Source organism: Leuciscus leuciscus (genome assembly GCF_965113295.1).
Source record: "Leuciscus leuciscus genome assembly, chromosome: 8".
Lineage (NCBI taxonomy): Eukaryota > Metazoa > Chordata > Actinopteri > Cypriniformes > Leuciscidae > Leuciscus > Leuciscus leuciscus.
The window spans coordinates 5,934,466-5,944,340 of NC_138732.1; the positions used below are offsets into that span (position 1 = coordinate 5,934,466).

The following is a 9,875-nucleotide window of genomic DNA, read 5'->3' on the forward strand; positions in this document are numbered from 1 at the left end:
AGTAACATTGTACTAACTCAAATAAGTGCAGAGTAATATTAATTAAATACATGTACTTACTATAGAGTTACGATTGAGGTTAGTTACTTGTATCACAGGAATAAATGACGTTTTACAATAAATTCAAATAGAAAACAGTTGGAATTGCAAAATTGCAATAATTTCACAACATTACTGTTTTTGGATCAAGTAAATGCAGCCTTGGTGAACACATAAGAGACTACTTTCAATATATATATATATGAAGAGTTCAGATGCAAAAGCCTCTAAGTGCCATCTGAAATTTTCTTCTAGAATGATCATTTTTATCAAGCTCGTATATTTAAGTTCAGTAATTTCACTTAAATGGCAATGAAAATGACCTATTAATTGTCATTTAAGTTAAATTACTTAATTCTTTTTCTTATATCTCAAGTCTCATTCTTAAGTCAAAACATAATCAAGTACGACTCAAACAGGTCCATCTATGCAAGATCAATTTCTTGCATCTCATAATGTGTCAGAACTTATAATGCAAAGCAAGCATGTTCCACAAGGGGCGCTATAGTATAAACTGTCTTCTTTTATGGTTGATCAAGTTGTAGTTACACTGTTGACTTGCTAGCTATCTGAATACTGAGGTTTGTTAGCACCACAGTAACGGAAGAACACAAGTTTACGTCATCATGAAATCAAAATTAACAATTCTTATTTCTTTATGGAATTATTATCTATACACATAATTACTTTCATTTTTATTTCACATGCCTCGTAATCTTTAATCAGAATAACTTCTCCCTCTTGCAACGGCATCTCTGATGATGTGTTTAATGGCATGAGGGCGGGGCAACCTGTCACTCACATGAGATCGACCAATAGCAAACCACAACCATCCAATCAATTCCAGATGGATATAATCAAGTCCTGCCCTACAATTGTATCTTGTTCGCGATGCCGTTTCACTCAGAAATACATCACAATAGGGAAGAAAAATGGTGTTTCATGCTGACTTTAAGTTCCTCATGCCTGCAATACATTGGTCAAGCGTCATGTCTGCACTTGCGTACCTGAGTTTGTTTTAACCTCATTCTCCCTGGTGATTATAAGGTGCTTTATTGATGTGACTAATGAAGGAAGCCGTAGCCAAGAGTAATTACACAGCACATTAAAGGCTTTCATAAACAGTAGAGTTCCTCTTCTGCAAAGCAGCAAAATGATGGAGAGGAGAGGAAAAAAAAATGTGCTGAAAAAAGAAGAGGAATAAGGCCATAACCTGAAAGACGAAGAGGAAAGTGAAAAAAAATGTCAGGAAGAGAAAAAAAAAACGACATCCAGAAAATTCAGAATCCAACACAAACCACATCTGCTCTCGCCATCAGCACGGCCTGAAAACCTGACCTCATATTCCAAATATACACAATCATACCATACACCTTACACTCCTAAACACACACACACACACACACCTGCAACACATGCCATCGCAATCCACACACACACACACACACACACACACACACACACACACACACACACACACACACACACACACACACACACACACACACACACACACATGCATCCGTCTCATAATAAACACACAGAGCATATGTCAAGACAATCTGGAACACGTTGACAATACACACACACACACACACACACACACAAACACACATTTCAAACATACACTTGGGGTCATACAGAGGAGACGTCGCCCGCTTCTGGTCCAAGGGCATTGGACTTTATATGTGTGCAAGAACATGTTATAAATCTTTTTTAAGCTTGGCTCTAAATTAGGTGGTGTGATTGATTTGCTGAAAGGCAGGCGAGTGGCTGCTCATCATGGCAGGATTTGTTCAGTCCACTGCCGATGCATTCGATTAGCAGAGGATTCTGTTTGGTCTGAAAGGTGCTGTCAGCTGTTTCACAAGCTTCCGATGGAGTTAGCACATAAGAGAAGTCAGAGACGCACAGGGCTTATTGGCTAAGATGACATTTTCCACTTGTACACATGGGATTAACATGCATTTCGCATCTGCATAGCATGTGGATATTTAGTTTTTATTAAAATTGAAATGCATGTTTCATGTAGCTCAAACAGTAGAGAGTTGGCGCTTGCAACGCAAACGTCATGGGTTCGATTCCCAGGGAAAGCAAGAACTGATAAGAATGTAAAAATGTGTACCTTGAAATGCAATGTAAGTCGCTTTTAAGCATCTGCCAAATGCATAAATGTAAATATAAATGTAAATGTTCAGTGTGATTGGATAGAGATTGTAGGCATGCAACTTACAGACTACCTGTAAATGTGTTTTCAGTGATCTGGGGCCAGTTGCACCAGCCATGCGCAAGTTATAACTTAGACCTAGTTTAAACACTGAGTTTAGGTCGATCTGCTTCAACTGTGCGATACCTCACGAGGGTTTCTGACATGCCAGAAATTCATCCGACCATCCTCTGCCTTAAGACCAAATGGGGCAACCGAATGAAGTACAGTTAGTTACTAAGCCTCTAGTGTAGACTTTGAACTGGTGCAACCCGACGCTATTCACAATGCTTCTTATGTGCATTTACATCTAGATTTTAATGGGAAAAAGTGTGATCTGATAACTGAAAATGCATGTTTATGCTCTGTGTTTCTTGCGATGGGTTGATTTCTCACAACACCTATTTCACTGATATCTTTTAAGTAGTGGACATCTTATGCGCTCTATTGCAAAAAAACAGATCCTTTAAAAGTTGTCTTTGAACCACGATCAAGCAAATCAAATCCTTTAAAATATGATGCTTTTCCAAAACTTGAGGGGTGAACATGGAAGTTTATAAACGCATTCAAATCCATGATTCTGCTCTGCTTGTGTCCCTGATTTCCTCATTCCCTGATGCCATTATAATGAAATGGCAGAAAGCTTAAAGTCCGCAATGAAGGGGAAGTTGCTATAGGAAGTTTCTTCCTTATTGTGATGTATATCCGAGTGAAACAGCTTCTTGAAGAAAAACAAATGTAGTGTGGGACTTGATTTTGTCCGTGGGGAATTGATTGGATGGTTGTGGTTTGCTATTGGTTGATCTCATGTGAGTGACAGGTTGCTCCGCCCTCGCACCGTTAAACACATCATCAGAGAAGAGAAGAGATGTCGCAGCGAGGGAGGGGGAAGTTATTTTGATTAAAGGCAATGAGGCACATGAATTAAAAAAAATTATGTTTGTGGATAAATCATACATTTATATAATAATAAATACTGAAATATTCCATATATAAAAAAAAAGAATTGTCCATTTTGATTTCATGGTGACTTTAAAAATTAGTTTACAAAAAAGAAGGATTCATATGGTCCATACGATTTCCAGGATATGATAATCTCCTTCCCGAATGCAACTCAGGGAAAGAAGCAATTGCAAGAAACATGACTTTCTTTTCCAGCTCCGTTCCAGCAAAGGACAAATGCTTCCATTTCAGCCGTGGCAGGGCAAGACGATGATGTAAGTTTGCTGTTTCTGTCGGCGGACACATGTCAGAGTCAGTCAGCTATTCAAAAACAATACCTGCTGCTAATTATACAATTACCTGTTAACCATCTCCGCCTGTGCTTTTCCTGCGAGTGGAGGAGAACGCTGACAGAGTTCCAGGATCTACCCCCTGTGCGCTGACCCCAGAATCCCTCCAACAAACACCAACAACCGCCGAGCTCCTGGGCCGCAGTGCCATACCTGTTAGTAATTGTTGGCAGGGTTCGCTGTGTTCTCCTCCATTTAGACGAGTTCATTTGGCTTGTCACTCCATTTTCTGAAGCCAACGGCAAACATTAGAACTCTTGTGTTTGCTGGGGAATGTTGGGTCTCCACGCCAGGAACTTCAGGAATAAATTTACTCCAGTTGCTGGTATTTGCAGCGAAAAGACGTTTGCACTTGCTAACGGAGCTTTGTGAATTAAACTCATAGCTGACATTCATTGGGCCTGGCAGCAGAAGTAAGTCACTACCTGCGAGGACACACTGCTCCTGTCAGATTCACACCGACGTCCAAACGTGCTGCCAATCGGGCCGTTGGTTGTGTGGAACCAGCTGATCTGCATATGCCATCCTTAAACCCAAAGTCACTGTACTGTATACTGAATATCCCAGAGGAAGGTGCTCTTTCATAGCTCAGTAGACTCCAACAAGATGTTTCTCCTTGGGATAAATAATAATAGACACAAATGAGTCACCAGTCATCATCTTAGACCCTCTTAGTCTAGAACTATAAAATGAATTTGGAGGAGCTCAGATCACTTGATGAGATCTCATATTGAGAACTGACTTCTGATTACAGACTTTGGTATCTTGGCAAATCTGAGTACAGATTGCGACATTATTGAGATCTTGTCTGAAACTCTACACAAGCCAAATTGGAGATTGCTGGGCTCTTTTTGTTTTTTTGCACTCGAAAGCAGGAGTTTTAATCAAAAAGTCCGAATTTTTACTCACGAAGACAAACGAGACAGGGAATGGTGTTTTCATCCCATCTTACTTCCGTAATGTGACATAGATGCAGTGATCTAGATATTCTTCCTTAAATAAGTCAGCACTTGACATAAAAAGTGTCTCTATATGAAAGGTGGTGGAAAATAAGAGTGATTGATGACATCAAAGGAAAGTTGGGTATCACTTTACTTGAAGTCTTTTCCTTTCCTAAATAACTGTAACCAAAGTTAAAATGCATTACAATATTTTCAGATTACCTGTTATATCTGAAGTTGGTTGTTTGTCGTGTTTTCAGGCTTAGTTTCTAGAAGTGTAACAATTTATAGATAATCATTATAATGTATTTTAACTGTGATTACAATTATTCATGAATGAATTATAAGGTGCATTACAAGAAATATAAATATTGAATTCAAAATACTTCTTCAAGTAAACTGTTACCTAAAGTTCTTTATGGAGAAAGTTATAACATTTTGATGAAAGATGAACATTCATAATACAATTTTCTATCATTTTCACAATTAGTCCAGAGGCATGTATTTATAGAAAGTAAATAGAAAGTAAGTTCATTATAACTTTATAGCTGATGCATGTAATTTCTGCACCACTAGTGTCACCAAAAGGAACTGCAGAAATAATGATGTTTTTCAAACAGGTTTCCCGAACACTTGCCATTGGTCGGCAAACAGATAGTCCCGCCTCAAACTCGCGTCATTGGTTGAGTCAGTGTTGCTGCTCAAACAAATGGAGCAATATTGTGAAAGCATGCAGTGATACTCTGTGAAATCAACCGCCAAACGCCTTACAGCTGTCTCTGCAAATTAAGTTGGGAAAGGAGAAAGTATTTTAACACCCAAATGATTAAAAACTTAAGCTTTATGTTATTCTTTGGCATGCTATCAGTCTTGTCATATCTATAATTATACAGGATTGACTATAACAGTCAGTGAAAGAGCAGGTTGCTCTCACTTGAGAGGAGCGTACGCTGCTCCATGTCACCGGTGTCATGTTAAAGTTATCACATTCAACATTTCGCACTCTTTTTACAAGAACTGCACCGCAGCGAGAAAAGTGAAGTTATCCCTCATCACCAAGACAGCTGTGATGGATTCCAAACACGAAGCGAAGCGCGGATTGATCTCCGAGCGCAAGAGTCGGCACCCCGCCACCTACATCGTCGCTAATAAAAACAATATTTCATCTCTTATTCTTGCTCGCTCGCCCCTCAGTCTCCTTCATCTCCTCGCTGTGATATCACACACACACACGTCTCGCTGTAATTAATTCCTGACCCGTTCCCTTCGCAGCTGTCCTCGCTTGCGGTACAAGTGGCTAACAGGTTCTCATTTCAAAGCACCGCGTAAATTCTGCAGCTCTGCGGCACTTGACGTTTTCGCCAGGGCCAGTCATCAAAGACACTCAATAATGTGTCTCATACATTTACACATTGGGGAACGGTTTAGATTTAGTGAGTCACTGATAAAAGGAGTTTCAGTGTAGATAACGACTTTATGATGAGATGTGACGCGCTAGTTCAACAGCCTTTCTATCATGTGCGGCCCTAATGAGAAACATGAGAGCGTGAACTACAATCACAGCCGACTCCAACACTGCGCTGGAACGGTACAATACTACAACCCCCCCATAAACCACAAACCGTGTTGTCACAGATCTTAATCCAGTTTAGCTGAGGTCAGGAAGGTTAACCGATAGACCAGAAGGTTCGTAACCACTTCGCATTAATGGAAGCCCGGAATCGTTCAATCTGGTTTCATATCTATCAACCACAGATCTTTAAAAAGACACGTGCGGTTTCCTTGTGCGGTTTAAAAAGCTCTTTACTGGTAACCTGCGGACTAACCTCACCACAGAGGGACTTTTATTTCCAGACCAGATCCACAATGATTATCATCTCTACTGCAGACGTTACAGAGAAAGCGGCCAGTGAAAATCTTACGACCGTGAAGGTGCGATCAAACTGAGATGTGTCTCCTGTTTGAAAGCCCAAGAGAGAACATAGGTTTGGTTTTACTACAGATAGGAATGTGTTGAACTCCTGTGCTGAACTGAAAATCCCTTACCTAATTTGGTGTTCCAGGACAAAAATGACCGAGAGATTGTTTGTGAATCTCTCATTATGCTATGTTATCACGAAATACTGGATTCGATCTTTTCGTCAACTTGTTTTCTTTCAATTTGCACAGCTTTTGTATTTCTTTTAGGAACTGATTCTTTGCATACCTCATTGATCTAAGCTTAAGTGTTTAAGTGAGAAAAGTTCACTCAAGCTTGTTCACCTAAAAAAACTGCGGTGCATATTTAGATCAATGAGGCCTACGATCATCAGAATACAAAACCAGTCCTAACTAAAAGAAAAGAATTTGATAAAAGGATTGAATCCAATATTTGGCAATAACATTGCATAATGAGGGATTTATAAGCAATTATTTGTAGGCTGGTCATTTTTAACTGAGAACACCACAAGTGTAACAAAGACTGAAACAAAAAAACCATAAAGCACAAACAATGACGAGCAGGAAGATTTAGTCCAATGCAATAACATTAACTGGCATTTTACAGAAAAAGATAATCTTCTCTGTGTCAAAATGTCCAGAACACAACATGAGGGTTAGGAGCCCCCAATTTCTTCACCTCTAAATAATATATTTAAGTAAACATATAAGTCAAAACCATGCATGTGGTTTTCATAGTTGTTGACATGTCAGATTGACTAAACCAGAGGTCTGTTTTAGATGTAGGGAGTTCTCTGGAAATTGTATTGAAAAAATGATGCTTGGTGACACTCAGAATTTACACACTCGACCTTTACCTGAGATAAGGACAGGGCCCTATACCGTTCAATCCCAAATCTACAGCCAAGACCACAAGCCAAGTACAATATAAAGATGCAATACGCTTGACGTGTATATATCAGTGTATGTTGTGGTGCAGCGACTATGCCTGCATGCACACACAGCTGGTCTCGAGTCTTTGTCTGACTCAGACTGTATTGAGCTGAAGTGATTGATGTTAATTGTAGAACAGAATGGAGGTATTAAACACAGAGAAACTCACAGCCAAACACATTGCCAAGACAGACTCATTAACCCACAGCTCTTCCTCTCATACCATCTCGAAGCAAGCCATCTCAAACAGAGACAATACGAGTGTGTGTGTGTTTGTGTGTGTGTGTGTGTGTGTGTGTGTGTGTGTGTGTGTGTGTGTAGAGCCTCAGCCAAAGATCAATAGCCCAAAGCTGCAAAAGCAAAGACATGGGCAATCAATACTGCCGCTACAAGCAGCAAGCAGGGACTGAAAGAAAGAGAGGGGGAAAGACAAGAGAGAATGAATTAAAGGGACAGGACAAGAAGAAAAACAATCTCTACAAATCACCCTTAAAGTTCAGAGCAACAAAGCCAAAAAATCCAAGAGTTATGCACTCAACACAGGGTTCTCATACCTTTTGCCCAATGAATTTCCGTGACTTTTCCATGACCTTTCCAGTCGTTTGTGATTACTGGGTAAGGATTCACTAATAAATCATTCAGACCAATTTGTGAATCGGTTTGACTAATTCATTGACTAATTCAGCGACTCGAAAAGAACAATTCGCTCACAAATCAGGCATCACAATGGCTCATGAGCAAGATTCACTAGATACAAGAACAATATCTAGCCGATGAAATATTAGAGCATGACTCTCAAGATTAATTTCCACAAACTGGAAAGCACGATTATGAAATTCCCCAATATTTCCAGCTTTTCCATGACTGTGGGAACTCTATTAGTAAATAACACAAATACTTTGTGGATTTTTAAGTGTCTTGGGGTCTCACCTGAGTCTGAGTACATCAGGATCTCCGGTCCAGTAGAAACGTTCATTATTAAGTGCTGAAATCACCTGCCGTCCCCTGCACAACCAGGAAGACACCTCCAAAACAGGACAAAACTTACTGTACTGTGCAGTTTATGATATTGTGTGTATGTACATTTTATCTAATGCAGAAAAATAAGAATGGCATGATAGAATGCTTTTGAGAACATATCCTGATTGTTGCACTTGAATGATGTTCTCGTATGAGGGAATGAGGCCAGAGATCCTAGAGACGCCCTCTAGTGGAAGCACAGCACAGAACACAATAGGAAACCGGTTGTTGGAGGTGACGGACATTGGGAAGACCGGAGGGAAATGGTCTCTAAATGTCAGGTGAATTAATAATGGTTCTTATCTGCCTCTTCTTTCCTCCTCTCCGTCCCTCCTTTCCTCTCTCTTCCTCTGAAAAACAACTTTCTTTCCAATGGCACATACTTCATGAGGTGGGAGAGGTTGAACAAGAAGCAAACATGAATGCATTTAGAGGAGAAAGTCAATGTGTGTGTGTGTTACAATGGGTGGAGGGGACCAAAGGGATGACCTGCAAGTCCAAATCACTGACTAACTACTGACCCTCATGGCCCACTATTAATAATAACTGTCTTCCAGCTCACACACATGCACATGACTATTGTGTTTGAGTGTGTGCGTGGGTTTACTTAGTTATACTTTGAGCTAAAAAATGTCCCCAGAATTTAGATAAATAGATAAAGGACATTCTCAATTAAGCATGATCACATGATTGGCTGGATTTAAAGAGGTGTTCAGCTAATCAGACTGGGAAACCAGCAAACTGTCTTAATGGTTTCCCTTACATTCACATATTCTCTAACGTTTTGAAATCATTTGAAAAACTGGACGTTTTGAACATCCAGAGAACATAGAAATAACGTTTTCATAGCTTAATGGGAACATTAGAGAAACGTTCTTATAACATATTTTTGTTGGCTGGGCTAGTCTTGCTTTAGGTCTATATAAAACAACAGATGTCTAAGGTATGTCCTCATTTAGATAGTTAAGTAAAAGTGTGTGTGTGTGTGTGTGTGTGAGTGTGAGTGTGTGTGAGAGAGAGAGAGAGAGAGAGAGAGAGAGAGAGAGAGAGAGAGAGAGAGAGAGACGGGGGGGGGTTCGGGTGGGTGAGTGTTGGCTTGGCTGACCGTCTGCGGTTCTGTCGCGGTGCTGAGAAATGTTCCTTTTGGATCGGACCGTGAGCTTTCATACCTCCCTCTCGCTTTCAAACGAACCGTCTCTCTTCACTCTGCCCTCTTGAGTTTTACAGTCATGAAACGCACCAAAAAGCATCAAAAGCACTAAACTTATTGAAGAACCGTAAAGCGTTCTGGCTGGTCCTGGTTTACACGAGATGGGGGGTTTTGGGCTTGAGCCAGGGGCAGATTTTTGCCCTCATAAAGTGTGAGGTTATAGTTTGGGACCCGGCCTGAGCTTGTTTCCCCGACGCTTGTGCTCTTTTGTTGCGCACGGTGACATTGGCAAATGTGTTCGCTGTAGTCGGGCGACATCACACAGAGGCTGAGTAATCTCGTTTGGATCCAATAAG

The 9,875-nt window shown here is 40.3% G+C and overlaps 1 long non-coding RNA gene across 1 annotated transcript; it reads right to left on the minus strand.

Annotated features, from left to right (window-relative positions):
* Positions 1-412: 412 nt before the first annotated feature.
* Positions 413-9,844, minus strand: LOC309504197. The gene is made up of 4 exons (XR_014208006.1): positions 8,280-9,844; positions 3,548-4,152; positions 1,522-3,477; positions 413-1,445 (listed from the first exon to the last, which is right to left on the minus strand). It is a non-coding gene; the product is annotated as an uncharacterized lncRNA (long non-coding RNA).
* Between the last annotated feature and the right edge of the window lie 31 nt (positions 9,845-9,875).